This window comes from Rattus norvegicus, chromosome 16 (assembly GCF_036323735.1).
Source record: "Rattus norvegicus strain BN/NHsdMcwi chromosome 16, GRCr8, whole genome shotgun sequence".
NCBI classification, from domain to species: Eukaryota; Metazoa; Chordata; class Mammalia; order Rodentia; family Muridae; genus Rattus; species Rattus norvegicus.
Window position 1 is genome coordinate 64,342,021 of NC_086034.1, and position 25,964 is coordinate 64,367,984.

At 43.5% G+C, this 25,964-nt stretch overlaps 1 long non-coding RNA gene across 1 annotated transcript; it reads left to right on the top strand.

Annotated features, from left to right (window-relative positions):
* Window positions 1-15,132: 15,132 nt before the first annotated feature.
* LOC134482398 (uncharacterized) lies at window positions 15,133-21,839 on the top strand. Its single transcript, XR_010058438.1, has 2 exons — window positions 15,133-17,514; window positions 21,537-21,839. It is a non-coding gene; the product is annotated as an uncharacterized LOC134482398 (long non-coding RNA).
* Window positions 21,840-25,964: the final 4,125 nt, after the last annotated feature.

Genomic DNA, 25,964 nt, shown 5'->3' on the forward strand with positions numbered 1-25,964 from the left:
TAAATAATAATGATAATATACTAGGACTTCATTAACCCATCCCAAATGTAAAAAGACATATCTATCTTATTTCCTAACATTTGGGAAAGCAAGGAAATTTGATACACACGTATGTGCGTATACATACATAATGTGTGTGTGTCTGTGTGAGTGTGTAAAACACACAGAGACGCACACAGTTGGAGCTATCTATCTTGAAAAACATCTTGCCTGTGACAAGGCGTCTGGGCATTAAACCTGGAGCTCTCAGCTGCTTGGCTAGACCAAGGCCAGGCAATGAATCGTCTTTGTGTGGGGCTGACTAAAGGACAATGGGAAATGTCTGGAGACGATTTGTGCGGCCAGCATCTTCAAAACTGAGAGAGGATGGAGAGAAAAAATATGACCAGGGCTGGTGGTGTGAGGAAACGATGATTCAGTTTGTCTCTTTGACCGGAATAGTGCATAGTTTCAAATTGTGCCCAGTAATCATTGGGACAGAAACAATTCTTGTCAATAAATTAGAGCGGATGTGGGGAAATCACTCCCAGGGTGAGGTCTAGGCCTGACCGAGTCCCGTGAGGTCAGTCCTCACAGAAGGAGCTGCCAAAATTTATATTCTCCTACTTACCCTCTGTCTCTGAATGGATAGAAATCCATACAGTGCAGCCCCAAACCCCCTCTCTGCTTGTCTTCTGGCCGTGTGCTGAGGTGTGTGATAATGGTGGTCCACAGGGAGGAACTGGATAGGCCTGATGGATAGACGATAGCTTCACTGAGTGTTACGTGGCTACCCTGACTACTCCAGACTTCTGAATTCCTCCTGAAAACATCCATCCCTCATTAAAATGTCCCATCCCATCATAAGTACCATCTCATCATTATAAATAATGAATTTCTAATGAGTGCCCCAAAAAGACATTTTAGCGTGTATATATAAATATGTATGCATATTTAATTAGAAAAAATATATGCACACTCTAAAAGTTGGAGAATGTTTAAATGGGGATGAAGTAAAATATGTCTTTCCCTTGATAATTTTTTATCCAAGTTCAATTTCTCATAAATAAGTGCTAATGATTTATTGTGCATTCTCTGAAATATTTTTATTATGTACAGAGTAATAAACCTGCTCATGCTCTGGCTGGGTTCGAACCTTCCACTTAGCTGTCATAGTACTACACAAGGTTCTTAGCTTTTCTACAACTCAGCTGTGTTATCGTTTTAAAAATTATTTATTTTATTTTATGTGTATTAGTGTTTTGCCTGCATCTGTCTATACACACCATGTGCATGGTTTTTGGTTCCTGCGGAGGTCAGAAGAGAGCATCAGATCGCCTGCAACTGGACTGAGTTACAGGTGACAGCCATACTGGGACCCAAACCTTTGTCCTCTGCAAGAGTAGCAAATGCTCTTACCTACTAAGCCATCTCTCCAGTCCTGCCATCTTTAAAATAATACTAGGTCATAGGTTGTCACAAGGATATAACAGATTTAAACATAAGCACACATAGGATTTATGTCTGATATGTAATAAACCCTAAATATTCACATAAAAAAAGACTAAAAGGAATATTGTTTTGAAAAAGAATTCATGAGGGACTTTGTTTCCAAAGGAAGGTAAAGTGGAAGTGGAAGACTGAGTTGTGTTTTTTTTTTGAGCAGGATAGGTTGGACTTTCAGTAATTCCTACTTTCAGAGAAGACCCTGCTTCAAGGGAGCGAGAGATTTGTCATTCCCCTGTGGTGGTCAAAAACACAGACTTGAAGGCCAGACAAAGATAGTGACCCTCTGCTTGCTAGTGCCATGATAGTTACCCACCATGCTTCTCTGAGCTTCAAACTTTGTCTGTGCGATGAGGACAAAGGATTCTTTCCAAGGATCATGGGAATACACAGCCATGACATTGTAATCTTTTGAGCATGCTGAGCACGGTGTCAGGAAGTGAAGGGCATACTTCCTTCCTTCCCTTAGTTACCCAGGAGAGACAAGGAAGATAGAGAGAACAAAAACCAGGACAGGAGACTTGACTTTGGTTGTTCTGAAAGTGACCGATTGGCACAACAATGTTATCTCACTGTTTTATTTTGTTTGTGACTTTTGGCAATCCGTTATGCATAGGTCATAATAGTTTTTTCAGTGGACAGAGCACTTTCAAGAGCATTTACTTGGTTGCTACCCTTGGAGTGAGAAAATGGCTAAGGTACCGTTGGCAATGGATTAGTGTTTGGCCAGTGTCACCTAGCTCACGGCATCTCCATACTGTGGCAAGTCCAAGCCCTCACTCCAGTTTCCTGTCGATGGCCAGTACAGAGTACCTCAGGCTTCACAGATAAAGTCTTTCGGGGGGGGGGTCATCTGGGTCCTCACAAAGAGGTTGTCAGACCAAAGCATCTTTACCACCAAGTCTACCTCCCATGATTGCTTTGATCCAGAATTCTTTTTATGGTCCTGGTATGGCTGATGAATGGAATATACTGGACTAAAGTAATTATAGAGGACCAAGATAAAGCCATGTCTCCCTCACCGAGGTGATCTGTGTTTGGGGAAGTACAGCTCACTCTTACCTTACACCCCATTCACATATTTTGACTGAAACACGGTCGGGGCGATTTATCTACAGCGTTTGGGAGGGAGAGGATAATGGGGATTTTAATGAAAACGCCAACGCAGTAAGGCTAGGAATCGGTTCTTTTGCAATAGGAAGCAGCTACTTTGCTCAATAGGCGAGAAAGCCTTTAGCTTGTGTTCATGAAAATTATGACCGGCTCTGGCTCCGTTGAGATTTAACCAAGGGGAAAAAAAGAATCTGAAGGGTTCAGAGGCAGTTCACTTGCAAGTTGCTGCCTAGAGCAATAACATTTCCCGTTTTCAAAGGGGGCACAGAAAGAGGCTGTTCCTGTGCCTTGGGATACGGGGTCTCTGAATCCTCAGACCGTATGCAAATATGTGTTTCTGGTTGTCTGTGCTTTGTGTCTCATGGCTATGAGACATTATTAATGGTCTGATTGTAACATACCGGAATCATACACTGAGGTCACCACATCAGGCACAGGTCTGCACCACTGTCTTAGTTCGGGTTTCTATAGCTGTGATAAAGCACCCATCCCCAAAAGCAGTTAGGGAGGAAAGGGTTTATGTCACCCTACAGTTTACAATCCATCATGAAGGGACGTCAGAGTCTGGAGCCGGGAATTGATGAAGAGGCCAAACTCTGCTTATTGGCTTGCTCAGCCTTTTTTCTAATATAGGACCATCTGTCCAGGGGTAGCACTGCTGGAGATGGGATGGACCCTCCCATACCCATCATTAATATAGAAAATGTTCCAGAGGCTTGTGTACAGGCCAATCCTGTGGAGGCATTTTCTAAATTACGGTTCCCTTTTCTCAAATAACTCTAGTGTATGTCAAGTTGACTAAAGTCCTTACAGGACAACCTTGAACAAGAATGACAACCTGATCATCCACCAATGCCTAATTTGTGTGCTGTGTCTCTGACATGGGCCATCTAGAGCAGGGGAAGGTAAAGGGGTGGTCAAGACCAAGCTCTACCAGTGCTGATGTATGTGTATCTTAGGTAACCATCTACTAGAGGCCTAAAAGAGACCTTCACACTCACAAGGCACTGCCATTGAGTGGCAGGGCAGGGGCACCCTTGTGTTTTTAATATACCGTGTCTGTCATAGGTTCATGTCTTTGAACACTTTGTTCGAGACTGGTGGCACTGTTTTGGGAGATCATACTTTAAGAGGTGGGACCTCACTGGAGGGAAGTGGGTCACTGTGGGCGGGCTTCCAGTTTTATAGACTGGACCTACTTCCTATCTGCTGTTCCCTGTTCCACTATGGAGCTACCCACTGCTTGCCTTTCCCACAGTGATGAGCTGTATTTCCCCAATTGGAAGCTAAAATACCATACCAGCTAAGTCACTTCTTTGGTGAGAATGATGAGAAAAGTCATTGGTGTATCCATCTAGTCTTCCACTGAAAAAATGAAACCGTTTCCAAGAAGGGCTCCATCACAGCTCCTCATGACAGAGGATGATGACACTCAACAGCTACCATTTTGTTCCAAAAAAAGGAAGGGCAGCCAAGATTTCAAACAAAACTGTGTTCAAAGTCTGCCTGGTTGTCAGGGTGCTCATAAGACCAATAGCAGTTAAAATCAACCCAAAACGGAGTCTGCTAGTGATATCTGGAAACTTTGTTCTCCCTCATTTGTTCATTTGCATTATGATATGTATGAGTGATTGCTCTGCTTTGTGGTGACCCCTCTCACCGAAAGGCCAAGATTATTTCTCTGCCCCAGGACTCTGGATTTGGCTGTGGGACTTGCTAACAAACATGACACAAACTGAAACTGAAATGTAATTGCACAGTGGACTTTCTATCTCTTGAGGTTCTCAGAAACCTGAGGCTGCGATGCGAAGATACCAGAGCTAATCGATTGTGTGATGAGAGAAATGTGGTCTAGACACTCCTTTGTTCTGGTCAACGATATGCCAACCACCAGAGACATGAATGAGCCACACTAGGTCATCCAACCTCCAGTCAAACTAACTCTCCAGGGGCCTACAGTTGAGCGAGTGAACCCAGCAGAGTCCAGATCTGCTCAACAGATAGAACGGTTGTTGATTCAAACCATTAGATTTTGCAGGTAGTTTGTTACTCAACAGAAACGAATCTATATTTCTTCTCCATCACTTGCTTCTTCCTGCTTGGAGGGCAGATGCAAGATGAAAGGCAGAATGGCAGCTTCCCAGTGATCAAAGAAATAAATGTCCCACAGAATGGTTGGAGGGCCTGGGATAATGGCTATGCTGGAGAAACCATGACTGTTCCAATACCTTCTGCTCAAGACTTTGTTTAGTGAGAACAATAAAACCGTGCTGTTAACCACCTTTGCATCATGTGCTCTTAGATGTGGACCAATGAATCTACTTTTGGTAGTCTAAGTAGAGAGTGGTTTATTAAAATATGTAACATCCTAGAGAACCTCTAGAGATCCAGAAAAACAGTGTAGGATTGTATGTAGTCAGGAAAAGGGCAGCCAAAGACAACAGAGCTAGAAAATAGGCCCAGAGCAGGACTGTTCCTATCGAAATGGAAATGTTGGGGATGAACATCAGAAATTTCCTTCACAGCCAACCCTGAGGGACAGAGGCTTCACATGGGGCCACTTCTACCTCAGTCTCCTGCCTATTTGATAGAACCATGGGTTGGATTCAGTCTCTCCTCACTAGTTGGCAAGGTTGGGATTCCTCTTCTAGGATTGCAGGAGTGGCCAAGTCTATACCAACTCTTAGAACAGGACAAAGAGTCCCAACAGTTTATAATTCAGAGATTCGCGGGGCAGGACAGGAGGACACCACGGCTATGTAGGGCCACATAAGCATGGGAGCAGACAAGTTGAGTATCCTAATTCCTTTTCTTGCCACTGTGACCAAATACAGGACAGAAAGAACTTTAGGGAAAAAAGAAGTCATTTTGGCTACAGCTTGGGTAGACTTGGTTCACAGCCGGAGGAGCATATGGCTGTTCATATCAAAGCAACAGTCCAGAATCAGAGAGTTCCATAGGAAGCTGGCCAGCCTGCAAGTCCTTAAGGCCTGTTGGCATAACCTGTAGAAGGCCTCATCATTTAAAAAAAAAGTCACAACCTCCAGAAGCAGACTCATAAGCTGAAGATAGTGTACCTGAACACAGGAGTCCATGGTAGATACCCCACTTGCAAATAAAGGGCCCCGAGGAAGCCAGTTGTGAGACTGAGGTGCTCCTGGGTCCCATCGTGGGAGAATCTGGCTGACTCTTTTGAATAGCTCCCTGTGCTAGCACAGGACCGAAGCCTCGTATTCAGTACATTGACCCCACAACAGGGAAGATTATTTAGGTAGAAAACCCTACCTACCAGAGCAGAGAGATCAGAAGCCTTTGGTCATTTGAAGCCCTTCTAATTTTCCCAAGTTGGACATACTGTTGAGCTTTAATTCAGGCTTTATTCTCTGACATAGCTAAGCAGGGACCCAGCTGAAGGGCAGGTTGGGAAGCCTAATTTTTATCTTTCTGTTCTCTAGCTCAGGAAGGCAAACTCTGGAGATCAGAACGGCTGGCAAAGGAGCACTGTTCCACCTTTTATTGTTCTGTATTCGTATAGAGCTTTCTTTCCATAGCTACAGTTTTAAGTAACAGCAATAGCAAGACTGTGGTTCTACCTAATACAGGCCTTCCTCGTCCCCTCGTCCCCGAGACAGATCCAAGTCTACTTGGTCAGCACTTGCAGCTCTGGGTGATGTTTATGCCTCCTATACAAAAGTCAGAATCCTGCTCATAGCCCAAGGACTAAAGGCAGTGGAAAAAAGGCCTGAGAGGACAGGAGATGCATATTCTCCCTCACACAGGCATCATGGAAAGGAAGGACATAACAGGCAGCTACTGCCGTCACATTCTGAACAGGCAAAACACAAGAAGGTGTAGAAGCAAGAGGATCTGCAGGCGGGATGGTAATACTCATGGGTCTGTAGAAAGCCCCAGAGCAAACACCAAAAAAATAAGAAGAGACAAGGTGTGCAAGAGCGCACTGCATGAGAGTCCACGCGGCTTTAGAACTATGAGGAAGACTCTGCAAGGAGCTAGATCCTTGCATTGCTAGGAAAAAAAGAGCCAGCAAACACATGCTAAAAGTCACAAAACAGCCACTGCATGCTGTCTCCCATACGTGGGGAGAACTGCACATGCTACTGTGGGGGTGGGCAGGAAAACTAAGAAAGGTTTTTGTGGAGGACATGGGACAGTAATAGAACACAGGGGGCAAGAAAAACTGGAAGCAGGGCGAGTGAGGGTGGAGTGGTTCAAGGAGAGGCAGGGGGATGGGGAGGAGGCCTATCGACAATACGGTGTGCTAAAATGCCAATCGACACCTAATGTGCTGTATGCCAATGTAAAAAAAATCACAAATGAGGGCTGACAGTTTTTGTCAATTGTTTTCTTCATTTTAGACCCCCTCCCCAGGGTGGGGCAAAATCTCAATGTATTTTAATTCGAGTTTCCATGATTTTTTAGGAAGTTGAGCTTCTTAAAGTTTCTATTGCCCATTTTAGCTTGCTCTTTTGAAGTTGGAAACATCAACTTGAAGTAAAACTGTTAGAAGAAAACACAGTCATTGCCAGGTGTGGTGGCTTAGAGCCTTAATCCCAGAACCAGAGTGGAGTTCTATGAGTTCAAGGTCAGTTGAGAACACATAGTGAGTCTCAGACCAGGTAAGTCTTCGTAATGAGACCCTGTCTTGGGGAAAAAAGAAAAGAAAGAAAAAGGGAAAAAGAAAAGAAAATATAGGTAGGGTCCTATAAGACAGAGACAGGAAAGGGCTCAGTGAGATAAACACACACACACACACACACACACACACACACACACACACACAATTTCGTTCTATATAAAATCTATATCTTTGTATATCTATCTATTCGGCAAGGTAGGAGAAAAGAGCCTGACCATGAGCTACACCCATCTGGGAAGACAAGTCATAACGAGGCCTGGTAGTTTGCATGGAGCATATCCTGTGTTTTCAGAGGTTACAAGAACTTTCCAGGCCCAGTAATGCCTACGCTGGCTTCCCTCTCCGTCAAAGAAAGGAGATACTGTCTGAGTACAGTGAAGTCATTTGATTTCCTCGTGCCTCCAGCAGGCAAATTCTCCTATCCTGTCATCTGCCTCTCAGCTGAACAATTCTGGCTGGCAGCAGAGTGACAAGAAAGGGTTTTCTCTTATAAACATATCTTAAGTGCTGTGTGGTAGACAGGATAATTAGCTGGAGGTCAGGAGACCTGAATTCATCTCTTGCCTTGCTAGTGACTACTTCGGCCAGTGACTACTGGGTTTTGAGCAAGCCACTTCATCCTGGAAGGGTTGGGGGGCTGGGTGGGGGGAGATTTGCTTCATCTGCAAAAATGATAGTGTTCACTTGGAGCTACTGTTTTCCAGCTGAACCCTGGAATGGTAAGAAGACATGGTTTATGCCTGAGGAATGGGTAAGAAGATCAAGTGGGCTCGATGTAGTTCACCGTTAGAGCTTAGTTTCACATATTGGTGTTCCCATGCTATAAAAACCCTAAACCATCTAAAAAATTATCCAGACCCCGATAATCTGTGATTGCAAGACAGTGGTTGATGGTTCTAAAGATAGCCTACGCCCACATGCCTCAAATGAATATAATTTTGGGTGGACTAAAAATAAAGAATGCTGGTTTCATTTCATTTCCTTCCTTCCTTCCTCCCTTCCTTCTTTCCTTCCTTCCTTCTTTCCTACCTTTCTACCTTCCTTCTATGCTTCCATCCCCCCAGAACAGCTTAGAGAGAGAGTGGACTGACTGAGAAAAAAATATTTTGTGAGTAGGGAATTATGTGTCTTTCCCGCCAAGATTTCTTACATAAGCATGATTTGTCCTCAGCAGCCCCAGCCCCAGTGTAAAGCTTTACTGCATGTGCTGGGAGGTTCTTATAGGCTGGGCCCATACATCTGCCTTAATGGTGTGTGCTGGGAGCTTCTTATAGGCTGGGCCCATACATCTGCCTTAATGGTGTGTGCTGGGAGCTTCTTATAGGCTGGGCCCACACACAGCCTGCCTGGAGCTTGTCAGACCTTCCAAGGAAGTCAGTGGGGAAGACAAAATTAATGTTTCTTGTTGACACCTCTAGAATCTTAGTCACACTAGGAAATTATTAACCCATAAGATAAATGCCTGTTGCTGTAAGGAGAAGCTACATTACACATAATTTTAGAGCAGTTCCTAAGCAAGTAGGCTTACCCAGTGTTAGTTCAGAACAGCTGTTAAATGCTCTGGCAATATGAGAACTGTAAGGAAACCGACATTCTCAAGATGCGTTGCTCGATATAACTGGAAAATGGTTTCCAGGGCACAGACATTTGGGCTAATAAAATATAAGGGATGAAGGGACTCTAGAGAGTCAAATATTAGAATTCAGATAATTGGAGCTTTTGTTCTTGTTGTTGTTTGTAGATAGATAAGCACCCAGGAAGATCCCATTGGGACTGTCTTCTAGTGAGGAAAGAGGTTTTGTGAATTAGATCCTTCATCATTATGCCCCCCTAAGAAATAAGGGATGAGAAATAAGAAATGTGTCCATTTCAAGGCAAATGGCTAGAGAAGAAGACATTTAATGTCTTGCTAACTGTAGGTAGAGCATGTGGAGAACTGTGAGCTGGTACAATTATTATCAGCACATCACATCTGTACAGGTTGGTTGCTTAAAAAAAACCTTTTCCTGTGTGTGGTGTGAAGAGATACTGAGCCTTAGTCAGGTATGATAGCTCAAGCCCGTGACCCAGATCTCTATGAGAGAGGGCTAAGACAAGAAATTACTACGAGTCTGTGTCTACCTAGGGATGCCTAGCAAGACCTCAACTCAGAATATAAAAGGGGAAAGCCTGCCACAGAGGAGTGGAAGCAGTGACAAGAGTAAGAGAAGGGATGCCCTCCTGTGTGGTCATGGGTCCCCAGGCACTGCAAAGGACTGACCACAAAGACAACTTTGAGGAGATGCTGGCTTTGACAAGGCAGTGACAGAAGTGACCTAGTGAAGAAGTGTGCCAAGACTGTGCAACATGGCTTGATGTCCTTGAGAAGGGCTTTGAGATCTGGCCCTCATTGATCAGGGCTTCCCCCAATAACCCCTGCAAACACTCAGCTAGATTCAAAGGCCAGGCCACCAATGTGTTTATAACAAGAACGACCCTCAGGCATTAGACTGGAATACACTGCACTCTGGACTGAAGACAGGGAGTGCTTGAGGAAACTGAGGACCGGGGTAAACTACTAGACCAATGAGAGAGGGGCCCTTGGATTTGGTCACATTACAAGTCAGAATAAATGTTTGTAAAGACTCTTAGCTGTCCACTCTTGACAAGGTCTCCAAATATTACTTCTTCAATGAACTCAAACTTGTTCCCATAGTCCCACATACATGCTTTCATCTTACCACTAGAATCAGGCTGCCTGGTCATAAAAGTCATAGAATCATTTTGCTTGGAGAAATATTTTGTAGAAAAACTATGATGTATATTTAGTCTCTTTCCTGTATCTCTGATGATTAGATCCATCAGCATCACTCAGTGATCACCTTTTCTCTCTCTAGACAGTGCTGAAGGAACCAGACACTCCTGTCACTTGACACTCACCATGGTACCCCCTCTTTGAATAGTCCATTTGTTCTTTGAGGCATCAATTATCCTGATGCCTGTGTATTCTAGGATATTTGGAGAACTTTCTGGTGCATTCTCAAGTTTGATCTTTTATTTGTTTATTATCTCCGGTGCTGGGGATGGAACCCAGGGCCCTAGGCTTATAAGGATGTATCCCACCAGTGAGCTACCCTCTCTACCTCAGTTTCAAGGTGCCTATTCCAGTTTGGTTGAGAATTGGAGGATCTACATATTAAAGAATTGTGTAATAATAAATGGGTTTCCCCAAATATTATATCTTCCCTAAATTTACTAGATCAAATCCTGGATACAAACAATAATAAATGATTCCCCATTCTTTGACATTTGATTTTCTTCATGCTATTAATTTTCTTTTGGAGCCATTTCCAACTCAACTTTGAGCATAAAGAGAACCATGTTGTTAAAATAATGCTCTCCCATGCCCCAGCCCTGACCACCAGCAAGTTTCTATGAGGGGGGAGGTTTTGAAGGTTGCTGCTACAGGACAGTTACACACCCTCTTCTCTCTTTTCCATTTATGGATCCCGTGGGTTGACCTTGAGTTAACCTTGACATGACTGCTTCCAGCCTTATTTTTCCACCTGCAGAGAGGAAGATAAGGGAGTCTCAAGTCTCCACCGGTTCTATGATCTCAGGAGGCTTCCCTTAGCTTAAAGAATCTGAAATTGCACATACCGTCAATGGCTCTTGTTTCTGTATGCTCTATTCTGTGGATGCCTAGTCATATTCTAGATATTTGGAGCTGAGTGATAGGGTTCCCTGGGGGTATCGTGTCCGTTGCTCTCTAGGCCATTCATTCAGCCCTTTCCAGGGACCAGCCTCTGAACCATCCCTAAAGCATAACTGTCCTTTTTGTCTTTAGAGGCTTGCAACCCACACAGAGTATTCTGATTAAAAATGTGCATTTTGAGAAAAATGTAAAGTTACACCCTCATACAGTGGAAGAAAGGATCTCTGTTAACTCTCCACAGGCATGAGAATAAATCTCCTGTTAGAAAGAGATTGCTCATTCTACATATCCTCCCTCTGCTGGGGGCTAGCCCAGCACCCAGTTCTCTCAAGGAAGGCAATGAAGGGGTATGGAGTTGGTGATTATGTAGCCAAAAGCTGCTTATTTTGTCAATTTAACTCTTTCTTTAACTCTTTCCTATTCTGTGGCTAAAAGATGCTGGCTTCAGTCAATTTATCCCCTGATAAAAGAAGGGGATTTAAGAAGGGGGCATAGTTACCTGGGCTCTTTTCTCTCTGACTCAAGGGTCCCTTGTTGGCCAGGTGGGATGCTAGGAGTTCATTAACTCTTCATAAGACAGAGAGAAAAGAAAAGGAAGAAAAGAAGAAAGTCAGCACACACACACACACACACACACACACACACACACACACACACTAGCTGGGCCTGACCACCTGTTTCACCAGTTTCACAAGTGCATGTGCAGATTTATATGCACACATATATACCTATATAAGTATGTATGCATGCATATACATGTAGACACACAGACAGATATATCTATATACATTTGGTGGATGGAGCAGAGCCCCAAAAGTCATATTTTAGATCTTCTTTCAGCCTTTTTATTCCTTCTTAGACAAAACTTCTTTACAAAATTACCTCATAGATAACATGTTACACAAAAGGGGAATTACAGAAAAATGTCGAAAGTAAGTTCAAAGCAGTGTTTCATTCCGCAAGTTCATTATAAGTTCAAAGCAACAGTTTCACAGGACCCTGCTTTATTATAGTGCACGCTTGTGGCTTCATCCTTGGACTTGACCTAAAATAAATGCTTTTCCTTGATCACAATTTGTTCCAAGCCTGTTTCTCTTCTTAGTATAATTTATGAAAGCTCATTGTATTCCTTATTATGCAGTCTTTACTTACTATTCTCTGAGGAAGCGACACATTCTATTATTGATTCTAACTTTATTACGTCTTTTTAGCAAAACAACTAAAACCATCTCCTTAAAATTTTCTTCCTAAAATTATTTGAATCAAGTCAGGAATGCTATAAAGTCATTAATTCATCTTAACAGCATTAATTCATGAAATTTCATCTTTGTGTTGATCTGTAGAAAATTTGCCCAATAGGGTGGGCTGATGCCCAGGGATCATTAAGCTGTATAATAGTGGCAGGAAAAGTAAATCAGCAGAAAGAAGCAATCTGGAATGAAGTCTCTGGGGCTGTGCCTCTTCAGAGTGTATCTACCATAACCATGCAAAATGGTGGGTCATCTCCAGGAAACTCCCTTAGTTGTCATAGCCTTCTCTAGATGGTTTCTGTCACTCCTCCAAACTTCATAATCCACCCTGAGCAGAGGAGCTATGATTTGATTCGATTCAATTCAATTCAATTCAATTCAATTCAATTCAATTCAATTCAACTCAATTCAACAGAGGAACCCTGTGGTCACAAGAACAGACCTTTACTTACCACCTGTTAGAGCCTTCACATGGTAATTCACTCAATTCAATAAACATGCTTAAAGGACCTATTATGTGTCTTGTCTGATGCTCAGTACCATGAAGGATCCAAAAGTAGTATACAGTAGACACTTAATGAGTCAGATGTGATTTGGATCAAGTTTCTAGGGTGTACAAACTCCATGGCCCCCTTGAACTTGAGAATCTTCATCTGACAAACAGACATAACTGGTTTATGATGATGTTGTGAAGTAAGGCATGTATTGCACCTGAGCAACGACTGGTTCCAGTCAGCCCTTAATAACTGGTAGCTACTATAATGATCAAAAGTAGAGAGATGACATCCATTCAGTGGGCCTTAGTCAAGAGCCTTTCGTATTGCAGACTCTGTTTTAGGACACTGGGACATGCATTGCTAAACAAAACAGGCATCAACACTGTTCTCACTGAACTTGTCTCATAGGAGATACAGTCTGTATAAAATAAACAAACCTAGAAATATACAGGGCCAAGTTACAGTAGGTGGTATGAAGGAAATAGATGGTGTCTGCATGTGCTTGTGAAGTTCCTGTGGGCACAACTAGGTGGGTTTTTAGAAAAGAAAATACTCTTGTGAAAGAGAGGCCCAGGGAAGGAAAACACTTGACAACAGGAAACTTGATTTTGTTACATTATTGACTCACAGTATTTTAATGACTGAGCATTTATCTAGAAATGTCTGCCCCACATCTTTTGCTGAAGGACCCTAGGGGCTTTCACCAACCTTACACCCACCACCTCAGGTCAAGACTAGTCCAAATACCAGCTTCCTGCCTTGGGTCAAGGCTAGGCCAAGTTCCATTCTCCATCCAAAGTTCTTGGGAGGAGCAGGGACATTCTTGAAAACTGCAGAATGTACTTACTGATAGTCACCTGACCCTCTGGTCCCAGATAGAGTACAAATGAATGCTAACCAATAGATTCAAAGGTCAATATGCTTAGCCAATAAGTTTAAACTGTAAGCTGTACCCCTAAAAAGTATAAAAACTGCTTGTTATAGCCATTCGAGGTCGCCTTCTAGTTACCAGCCTCGAGGGGCTGATTAAGGGTCAACCCCAATGTGCTGGAAAAATAAACCTCTTTCACTTGCATCAAACTCTGTCCCTATGTCTCATTTGGTGGGGGAGGGGTCTCCCAGTAGTTAAGACTCACTTTGAGTCTTACACAGCCAGATAAACAGAGTCAAGGAGAAACAAGTTGCCTCCAGGCATAAAACCAGATGAAGAGAGTGAACTCTTCAGAATTCCAAGGTTTTGTTTTTCTGTTATAGGCTCATAATTTGTCTAATATCTCTCAGAACACCTAGGATTTTTCTAATTAAAGAATCAATGTATCTTTTTCTTTTACCACCAAGAAAAAGGAGGCTTAAGGTGAAGAACCTATGAGAATCATACATTTTTTAAGCGGTTTGAACTGGAGCCAACTCCCACTCCCCATCCACACTTTGCTGTTGAGTGCTCCCCTTTGCATGTGGATAATGTTGCAATCACATTTCCATAAAATTCTCTTGGGAGCCTAGAGTCCAGCAAGCTTAAAGGCTCTGCTGTTAGATCCCACCATACACTGCTTATAGCATGAACCACTGTGCCAGCTTTGCCAGGCTACTCATCCACAGTAAGCCAGAAGGGGCTCTCACTAGGGATCTGGCTGCTGTCACCAACACCTGGACATGACCCAGAAAGTAATAAGATTCTAGCTAGCTCTGAGGGAAGTAGATGTCCTAGATGGCCACTACATGGGCTTGGATAAATCTGGGTTTGAATTTCCATTCTACTGCTGAAGGGCTCTGGCACCAGGAGTTCTTCACAGCGATCTCTCATCTGACTAGGTGTGTGGGTTCAGATGAGGTGGAGAGAATTCGGGCAGGGAGGAGGGACAGCTTTCAACGCCCCCAGCTGCTGGCGGTTCTCCTTTCTGCTACTGCCCGCTTCAGTTGCTCAGGCAGGGCGGAGCCAGCAGAAGACTGAGTAGTAGGCGAGGGGTGCAGGGGAGCTTCTGGTGGCGATTTTGGGGACGGCAGATCTCTTCCCCAAGCGGAGGTGTTACAACTGTTATGACAGAAGCTCTCAGATGATTGAATAATTCCTGCACACCTTTAATTCTGAACACAACACTTAAATACAGTTTTTTGGATGGGTCAATGTCTGACAGTAGGTACTTCCTATTGGTTTGGCCCTTGGGAAGACCTCATCTACATATTCAGGGGCGTGGTCTTGTTTCTCAACTGATCTGTCTTGAGCCTACTTGACCTGTGGTCACATCTTCACCTGTGGAGGAGGGTTTTGGGGCATTGTCCTCTTTCACTGATCTGTCTTGAGCCTATGTAACCTGTGGTCACGTCCTTGCCTGTGGAAGAGGAGCTTGGGGTATTGCCCTATGTGACTGGTCTGTCTCAAACCTCTCTACAGGGGTCTGGGGCGGGGGGGGGGGGGCGGCGGTATGTAAGGCCCTGATATCCTGGGGGAATGGGAATGCCTGCTGTCCCTTTTAGGGTCTCCCCAGGATTCGACCTATCTCAACCAGGAATCAAGGTACCTTTCACCGCCTGTCGCCCCACATACTACTTGTTCAAAACCTGTTAATCCTGACTACTAATGTTCTTATGAAGAAGATGATGACGAAGATGAAGACAAAGACGAAGATGAAGAAGAAAGAAAGAAAGAAAGAAAGAAAGAAAGAAAGAAAGAAAGAAAGAAAGAAAGAAAGGAAGGAAGGAAGAAAGAAAGGAAGGAAGAAAGAAAGGAAGGAAGGAAGAGAAAAGAAATGAAAAGAAAAGAAAAATCATCAGGGACATTTGAACATGTCAAAACCTTGTGACACTCCCTCTCCTTCCTGCTTGAGGCTCAAGATGTGAATTCTCAGCTATTCCAGGTGCCATGCCTTCACTCCACCATCATGAACTCTAATCCCAAATAAACACTTTCTTCTATATATTGGTCATAGTGCTTTATCATAGGAATAGAAAAGTAACTAATACACTATCTTTGCTGCAATAATTAATAATATCAATAAATCCATGGTGTTTATGGACTGCCCACTTGCTGACTGGCATCATCCTTAGCGCATGATCATGATCAATTTCTTTAGTAGACAAATGAATGGGCTTATATCTACAGAACTAGGGTGCTTGGAGTGCTCAAAGGATGTTCTCCTTAAGATTTCTGGCAAGCGTCCTGTAAGCTTCACCTCAGTCACTATTTCCTTTTGGCTTATGAGACACTTTCTGACCTTTTGAGTAACATGGTGAGCTCTCCCCTGTTAGGGAACCACTGTACTATCAGTAGCTAGAGTTAGAAAGTTCTAGAAGGGTAGAAACTATATCTTATTCAACTTCATATTCCATTACCCATACCACTAGTCTACAGTAAGGAAAAAAAGTAAAAAGGAAAGGGGGTTGTGGTGCTTTGAATACAAATGTCCCCTCCGGCCACAGGCCCATAGGGAATAGCACAATGAGGAAGTATGGTCTTATTGGAATGAGTGTGGCCTTTTGGAGTGGGTGTGGCCTTGTTGGAAGAAGTGTGCCACTGGGATAGAGTGGGCTTTGAGATTTCAGATGCTCAAGCCAGGCCTGGTGGCTCACCATCTCTTCCTATTGCTTAAGGATTCAGATGTAGAACTCTCAGCCCCTCTCCAGCACCATGTCTGCCTACATTCTACCATGTTTTCCACCATGATGACAATGGACCAAACCTCTGAAACTGTAAGCCAGCCCCAGTGAAATGTTTTCCTTTATAAGGGTTGCCATGGTCATGATGTCTCTTCACAGCAATAAAACCTTACTATGACAGGGACAAAAGGAAGGAAGAAGATAACAGGGAGGAAGCAAGGAAGGACAGAAGAGGGAGGGAAGGAGGGAAGGAGGGAGGGAGGAAGGGAGGCAAGGAAGCTGTTACTACTTAATAAGTCAATGCTAGTATTAACTTTCCTCATTCTTGGTCCCTGTTCCCAGCTCTCGTTGCCCCACCAGGTAAGAAACGGGAAGATGAATTTGAGTTTAGATTCAAAATGGTTGTTACCACATGACCACAAAATGACCATTTTGAGGTGTTAGAGGAGACAGGTACCCTCCTCTTAACATGAAATCCTCTTTCATTCCATTAAAAAGCAAACAGGCCTGAACCTGGAGCTAAATGCAACCCTGATGAAGTTGGAAGATGAGAGCCGAAGGGTACTAGCACCCTGGCCCTCTACCCTGTAGAAGGAAAGAGAGAGCAGGTGGTAATCCCTGAGGGATGAATGGGCCAGGTAGAGCTCTCTTGGAGCAGACACTTCTGCAACCCCAGTCTTCTAAGCTGTTATTGAAGCCTTCATCTCCACTCCTAAGGTCTTGCTTGGCATCTAAGTTCTATAACTGCAACTGTGCCTGGAGAGACAGATGAACATCAGGGAAAATGAAGTGAGAGACTAAATGGAGTGAGAGCAGAGGACCTATATTCATTCACCCGTTCATTCTTTAAAATGTCCTTTCAAAGAAAAATCTCCATATGTTATTTTTAGGTTTTTTTCCCTAAGAACAAATATCTTGAATTAAAATATTTTCTTCTTTACCTTCATAACTTCATTTTAATGCTGACTATGTCCTGAACAGTTCTAGACTTAGGGAATAGGTGTGATGGTTTGAATATGCTTGGCCCAGGAGATGTGACCTTATTGGAGAAAGTGTGTCACCATGGGGGTGGGAAATGAGCCTCTCCTCCTAACCATGTGGGAGCCAGTCTTCTTCTAGCAGCCTTCAGATGAAGATGTAGAACTCTCAGCTCCTCCTGCACCATGCCTGCCTGGATGCTGCCATGCTCCTGCCTTGATGATAATGGACTGAACCTCTGAACCTGTAAGCCAGTCTCAATTTAATGTTGTCCTTGTAAGAGTTGCCTTGGTCACAGAGAGGTGTGGTCAGTAAAATCCTAAGACAATAGGGTAATAAGTAGTGAGCTCTATTGTTGTGAAGTGTAGTGATTTAAATGAAAATGGCCCCTTAGGTTCATAGGGTGTGGCACTGTTAGGAGGTGTGGCCTTTTTGGAGTGGGTGTGGCCTTGCTGGAGTAGGTGTGGGCTTTTTGGAGTGGGTGTGGCCTTGTTGGAGTAGGTGTGGCCTTGTTGGAGTAGGTGTGGCCTTGTTGGAGTAGGTGTGGCCTTGTTGGAGTAGGTGTGGCCTTGTTGCAGGAAGTGCATCACTGTGGCTCAAGCCAGGCCCAGTGTTGCCTGTTCTGCGGATGTAGAACTCTTGTCTTCCTCTCCAGCACCATGTCTGCCTGCATGCTCCTATGCTTCCCGCCATGATGGCAATGGACTAAACCTCTTAATTGTAAGCCAGCCCCAATTCAATGATGTCTGTTCATAGCAATGGAAACTCTAAGACATGGAGTGTATTTATTTCCCGTTAGTGTACAAAATAACGAGTTTCATCAATACATTTTCATGCATCCGTTGTCCTTTGTGCAAAATATGAACTGGAAATACATTGAATCAAGAGAGAACCCTGCAGACAAGGAACTCAAAGTCCCTCCATCATCCCCCCTTTTACTTTATAGAAATGAGAAGCTCGAATAACTTTCAGGACACCAATTCCTATTCCAGTAACTTGTCCATTCCATAAACGTAGACAAGCCTATACAACTTTTCATGTAGGTTCAGGGGTCTCTTATAGACACCCTGAATCCCACTCACAAATATAGAACCCACATTCTTGGGTGAGAAAACTGTTCTAATGTCTCTCTTTTCAAAGCCATGTTCTTCATAAGTTTTATTAGGAGAATATGATATTTCTCTTGCTCCAATGCATTCCTTTAAATGTATTATTTTTTAAACATTCAGCAAAAGCTTCAGCCTTTATGGAAGGAGTTGTACTTTGATGCAATTCGAGGAGACTGACTGGGAAGAAGAAGAAAGCAGAGCTATGGTCTGTCCAGCTCATCCCCTTCTTCACCTGACACAAGAGGTCCTCTGTGTATAGCTCATCTGGCTTAACAGGGAGTCAGGCTGGCTCCAGAGCTTTCTGTGACAGGCATGGCTCAGCTTCCAGGAGAGGATGGGGTGGGAGTTCGGTTCAGGAATTCTATTTTCCAGTTTTCCTCCTCACCAGCTTCCTCATGTCATGCACCTCCCCATTTAACCCTGCCAGGCCTGTTGCGTGCCTCTGTGGCCCAGCAGACCAGCAGAAATACTTTCATCCCTAGTCACCAGCCACTATGTGCCAGGGTCCCTAGGGATTTAGCAGAAAACACAGATATTTACATTACAGTTCATAACAGTAGCAAATGATAATCATAAAGTAGCCCCAAAATAACTTTATGGTCGGGGAGTCAGCACAACATGAGAAACTGTATTAAAGGGTGGCAGCATTAGGAAGGTTGAGAATTGCTGGTCTACAACCTGACTTCCATCAATTTATTGTCAGAAATACTCTCCTCTGTCACATCATTCCTGACCCATCCCCTCGATGGTCAGAGCCAAAATGAGGTTGGGGGAGGCAGGAGAAGTGACCGGAATGTAAGCTTAAGCTGCACTCACCCTCCAAGGTTGCTCCTGGGCACCTGTGCCTTCGTCCCCATGGGGTGACTTCCTAAACCTGCTTGAGATGCAAGGGCTCTCTTCTAGAGTTTTCTAATTGTTGTTTTCGATATCTGGAAGGGATCACAGGATGATATATAGAAAATCCTACTGCTGAGAGAGAAAATTCATAGGGAAGAGGTTTTCTTTTTTTTTTTTTTAAATCTCAAGCACAGCCAGTTTTATGACCAGTGATTAATCCCTTTATGAAAAATAGCAATTTGAACATTGGCAAGAGTAATTACACCTTTTCTTTGTGTGGTAGTTGAGCATTTCCTGCTGTAATAATTCAGGTGAGTGCCTCATTTGGGGAAGCAGAGGTGTCAGCACACCATTAGTTTCCGGTGCCTTGGCCCATTTGTTTCCTCATGAACTGCATCGGGGATCTGCTGCCGCTGATTCATGGTGCACATCAACTTGGGTTCTACAGGGCATCACCAAGAAGGGCCTCTGCACAGAATACATTTCTCAACTTGGTGACAACCCAGTGACCCAGAGATTTACTTGGTCAGAAGGGTCTTTAGCTATAAGTTTCTCTCTTCTAAGATATTCAAAGTCGTTGTATCTGGAAATGTAAGGCAAGGTAAAGGAAAAAGAAATCCCTGTACTAAGGGTCAGACCTCTTAGATCCTTAGTCCTGCCTTGGTGTCTAATTTTTCTAAACTTGACCTACAAGAGGAGACTGGTTGAGAGCTACACCAATAAAGACCTCGTCAGCTTGAAAATTCCTCGGGGCCTCTTGACATGAGCATCGGGCTGCTTCCCTAACTTAGTTTTCTAAAAGATCTTTCACAATAGCAGTGCTAGTCTGGTTCACACCCAGGTGCCACACTGTGTGCTAAGACACTCAAGGCACCTTGGAAACCTCACGTGTATTAGCCTCCTGACCCCACCTCTTAGGACGCCTCCTTTCCTGCCCCACGGCATAATACCCCCTCACATCAGCTTCCCCTCTGCTGGAGCTGCTAACTCAGGCATGCTCAGAGGAGGCTTCTCCATCAATTCCCCAGCACCATCTCCCTCCCACTAAGGTTTCTGACTCATCAATGCAGTATAACATGTGGCATCCCAGTCAAGAATAAAACTGCAAATTGCTTTTCTCAGTTTGTCCCTTCAGGATACCAGAACTGTGCTGGCAGCTGAAATTGGATTGTTCACAGGTTAGAGAACATTCGACTTGATCCGGATGTGTTCTTTAACTTGGACTTTTAACTCTGCTGGTGCATATCCACATACAAATGTGCAGAATTATATATATGCATATATTTATATCCATATAAAATATGAGGTTATATCTATGCGAATGTCTTTATATTCATATACAAATATGGAATTATATACGTATATGTCTATAATAAGCCTAGCTACTGTTTATAGTAATATCATTCTATGGCTACAATTGCTTTACCTGTATTGGATTATCTAATTATAACCAAGCTTTTGGAGTTTTATTCTGAAGGATATGTTCAGAATACTCTTCTCTGAGTATCAATTCTTCCAACTGCTTCTGGAGAGACAGCTTAGGGTAGGATTGAGTGGTGCCAATGGCAATGCCAATCGACTTCTAGCAGCATCCTCGTAGTCATGTGAAGAAGCAGGGGAAAGCACAGGTGGAGGAGCGACATGTCCTGGGCCAGCAGGGAACTACAGAGTCTGCGTGCTACTTGCATGCCACCTTTGGATGACATTTTGGCTGTCATTTCACACCACAGAAGGCACAGCATGACACTCAACCAACATGGCTATTGTCTGTGATAGATGAAAGTCCCGGAGGACACAGTAATTCAGTAAGGAACACTGAATTAAAGAACACAGTACTGTAACCTTAATGCTGGAGCCTCCCTTCCACAGCACCCTACGTGGTAAATGAATTCAAAATTTTAGTGAGGATGAAAGGGGTTTCACTGGACTCCTAACGTTGACAGCGGGCAAATAGAAGGAAGTGGAGAACCCATGTGTCCTGCTGAACCATTATGAAGCAGATAGACGCATATAGGAAGTTAAGGCCAAAGCCCCATTGGACTCTATACCGAAATCCACTTCATGCTTACTAAAAAACCGGCAAGACTACCAAAATGGTCTCACTAATACTGAATGACCCCCCCCCCCACACACACACATACATTTTTCTATGCTGGACACTTTACTTTCCAAGTTTATGTAAATGTCAGTGGGAAATGGGCTCCTCGGTAGGTGGTTGGGTCTTGAGCCCTCATGAATGTGTTGAACGATTCATAGACTAATGGATCACCAAAGGAATGGCTTCGTCAGAGAGTGAACTCATCAACTGTTGTCATTTTCCAGGTGCTCCCTGCTACGGCATGAGCAGCAAGATGGCGCTCACAATGCCAAGAAGTGCTTAACTGTCTTCATCCTGGTTTACCAACGCTCTCTGTTTCCCGCATACTTTCCCCCAAGTCTCTTCATGTTAGAACAAGATTTTCTTTCAAAAGGGACCCAGCACATCAAATGCTAAGAACTATTTTTCCATCCTGTTTAGTTTTAGAACCTGAGGAAAGAGCCCCCCACCAACTTATATGGCTACAAATTTTTTTTCATTCCCTGTTTGCCCAAACAAAATAAAGCTATTTATTTTATGCATAAGGATGTTTGGCTTGCATATGTGTACTTGGTACCTGCAGAGGCCAGAAGAGGGCATCAGATTTCCTATAACTAGAGTTATAGGCAGTTGTGAGCCATCATGTGTGTAGTGGGAATTGAACCTGGGTCCTCTGGAAGAGGAGCCTGTGCTCTTAACTGCTGAGCTCCCTCTCCATTCCTGTGTCTATGTTTTAAGAATCTTCCTTCTGAATTTGCTAGTTGCTTGAACTTTTAAGGAATTCAATTGTCTGTGATACACACTTTCCCATTTGGGAATCTATTGATCTCGTGTATCACATTGCTTTTTCTGTGTTCTCTGATCCCAGTATAGCCTGGCTTATTCTTTGACTCCAAGAGGGATTTCAGTGGATGAAAGAGAACATGTTTTTTAAGAAGAACAAGGAGGATTCTAAAATTAATAAACTCTCATCGATATGCTCGGGGGTCAGGTCTCTTTGGCACAGCAGTGATGTATTCCGCTGTTGGGTAATAGAAAGAATTTAAATTCTCATAGTTACCTCGGTGTCATTTTTCCAGGGAACACTGGTTGTTCTCCCAGGACTCCTGGTCTGGGAGCCTAAGTGGAGGTGAGACAGGCTCCTCTGTGTGACGTAACAATCCCAGGGCGGACCTTTCTGTACACTGGGCATGTGCCAGGGTGCAAGGAAGAGAAGGAAGAACAGAAATTTATCATGGGAAGTCAGATATTATGTAGTATACAATGCATTTCTCACAACCCAGAGCTCCCTTCTTCACCAGGGCACTGCAGTTTACTGAGGCAAGTAAGCCTCTCCAGCACCAACTGCTACAGCACATCTCCGACTTTATAGGTGGCAGGCGAGAACACTTGCTAAGTGTCTCATGACAGCATTGTAGAAAACAGGTAAGTCACTGACTGGTCTGCCCATCCACATCTAGAATGAGTGTCCCTCTTGGGCACAGGTCATATTTTATTGGCATGCCACATAGAGTACTCAGTGGTCCAAGTGTTCTTTCTAGTGCTTTTAAAGGGACCATGCATAGGGCAGGTGTCCCTTGTGCCTTGTGTTCTATCATTCGTCGCTCACCGTGTGACATCTTTTACCAGACTTTTTCCTCTTTGTGGCTACTCCCCCTTTGTTTTCCAGTGTCATAATACTTTTCTGGAATATGTCACTGGTTTAATTTCTGTGTCTGTACCACCCCCATCCCAATTCATGTGTCGGACACTTAATCCCAAAATTCATGTGATGGTGGTACTTGGAGATGAGACCTTTAGGAAGTAATGAGGATATGATGATGTCATGAGGTCCCCAGGACATTAGTGACATTTGAAGAAGGAGAAACACAGCCATCAGGCTCACTCTGTTTCAACATAGGAAGCACTTCACTGTGTTAGGAGCCAATAAGAAGGCACTCAACAGATGTCAGTACCTTGCTCTTGAACTCCCCTAGCTTTTAGTGATGAGAAAGAAATCTCTCTCTTTTGTAAATTACCAGGATGTGATCTTCTCTTGTAGGGATGTCCAAGAAACCAAGGCTATCTCTTTTGCTCCTTCCCACCCCACTGAGCAGGCCACAAAAAAGCAACATGCACATAAGCCAGGTGGATTCCAAAGAGGATTTTCCAGGCTTTGCAGGCTCTAAGAGTATTTCTGTGGACTCTCTTGCATTCTCATCATTGTCACTGTCCCTTGCCCTCCTTTACTAACTGCCAGTTCTTTGGAATTCAGATTGTGTTCAGATCAGGATAATCCAATCCTGTGTCCCATATAACTAAACTGAGGCACAGCCCGGTGAGCTTTTAGGGTTTAGACTGATTAAGATGTAACCTTTGGCTCTACCTTCTTCTCCTGAAGAAACCTGGAGGGTAAATGACTTGCTGCCATAAAATGACAGGGAAAGTTGTTTATCGATACTCAGCTCAAGGTCTCCAGGGTTTGGTGGTGTATAGTATATATAATGTTTGGACCAATGGATGCAAGCTGATATTCTTGTCAAGTACCTGGGGCTATGGAAGAGGGAACAGATGTGAGTGAGGGTCAAGGTTAGAGAGGCCTGAAGCTTCCAACAGGACTCAGGACTGGAATGTGCTGGAAGGCATGTTAAGATCGACCTGGGCAACCCTAGGGAAACAGGAGCAGTCGTCTGAGTGGGGGCCATTCCGTTGTTCCAATGAAAGTGGCTTCTTTGACTAATTATGGTGCTGATGACTGGAGACACTACAGATAAATCTGCTCTAAATAGCAACTTTTAACTCTCTCAATGAGCAGTCGAGAGAAGCTTAGTCACCACAGCCAACTGTTGTCACATACCTCAAGTACACTTATGTGTGCAGAAAATTCACAGCCAGTCTCTTAAGTGTACAGTCTCTGGCTAGCCATCATCATTTAGGCTTTTGGACTTGAAAATTATATGGAGGAAAATATGCCTTTTCTCTCTAGGTTAGGTTTTTGTTATTGTGTATCATGGGGACTTTTAGACGATAAACCATTAAGGCGATACCCATAAAGAGAGACCAAGGAGTCAGCATTAGATGATTAACTGTAGCCACTTCTCTGATTATTGTAGGAGGGTGCTGCAAAGGAATAGAACCAGACGCTTTGGACCAATATAGCGGGGCTCAGATGTAGCTTGGGGCAGAAAGGAAATGGGGTTGAAATCGATGTCTTTGGAAGACGCTGGAATTTAGAAAGATAAGGCAGAACCTGATAAACCATTAAATGGAGATGCTCAGATGTTTTCTATCTTGGGAAAAGATACACCTTGCCAGCACACTGTTCTGTGAGTCACAGCTCCCTACACTAAACTCCGTGGACTAGTTTTGACCCCTACGGGTTCATGTAAGCAGAGGTGGTGGCTATGGCAACTGCCTCCAACAAGAGGTGTGCATAGAGCAGCATCAACATCATAGCTTTCACTCTGAACTCTGAGCAGAGGTGGGGCTCAGTGTAGCACCATTTGTAGATGATGCTCTTGCTTTGTGTCTTAGGGTTAGATTGAGTTCAACATACGCAGCTCACATCCACACATGCAATGGCATCGAGTAATAGGGCTAGCAGGTGCCCCTTCTGTGCAAAGAATACACATTCTAAGACCCAGTGAATGCCTGAAACCATTGCTAGTGCAAAGGTGTGTGTCATATGTATGTGTACATATATATATATATGTCATATATGTGTGATATTATATGTCATATTATGTATGTGTGATATTATATGTCACATTATGTGTGTGATATTATATATGTCATATTTGTGTGATATTATATATGTCATGCTATATATGTCTGTGGTATTATATATGTCATGCTATATATGTCTGTGGTATTATATGTATTATAAATGCCATAAATGCATGGCAAGAGAGAAAGACAAGAGAGATAGAACCATAAGCTGTCTCCTTTTTCTATACATAGCTATGATAAAATTCAAATTATAAATTAGGCACAATGAGAACCCAATTATAATAACAAGGAAATAGAACAGTCCCAGCTATTGCTGCAACAAGAGTGATGGGATTGTGGTCTCGATTAAAATCTTTTATCAAACCGAACTCGGCCTCCTAGTGATGACGGGAGGTCGTCCTTAACCGGGAGCTTCACGGTTTCTCTTTAGCAAAACCGTTACTTGCAGTACTATTCTGGTGTTTTGGAACCCTTCCTAACTACTAAGGATTTCCTGAAACTAAGCACAGAGATAGCGTGATAGTTGAACCGATACCTAGTGACTACTAAGTGACGAGTGGGCGGTAAGCGTATAAACATCGTGGATGTGCTAAAGCAAAGAGACGACTCACCTCTCAAGTAGAACAACGCAAGTGAGATGTCTTTTCGCCACTCAAAATGGTGTGCAATTCAAAACACGGATGGTTTCCAGAAGCTTCTACTTAATATTTTCAGACTGTGGTTGATCACAGGTAACCTAAACAAACAAACAAACAAACAAAAAACAGGGAAAACATGAAAAACGAAGTACAATTGAAAAAGGACTATTACGCTCAAATCTATTCATTGACTGGTCGGAGAATGGCTGAATATTCCATGTGCTACGATAGTTCTCAGTGACCTTCATCCTTGCCCTGCAGGAGCCCCCAGCTGCCTCCAACCTCCCCTTCTAAGTGGACTCAGGTTGAGTTTCCTGCATTTCTGAC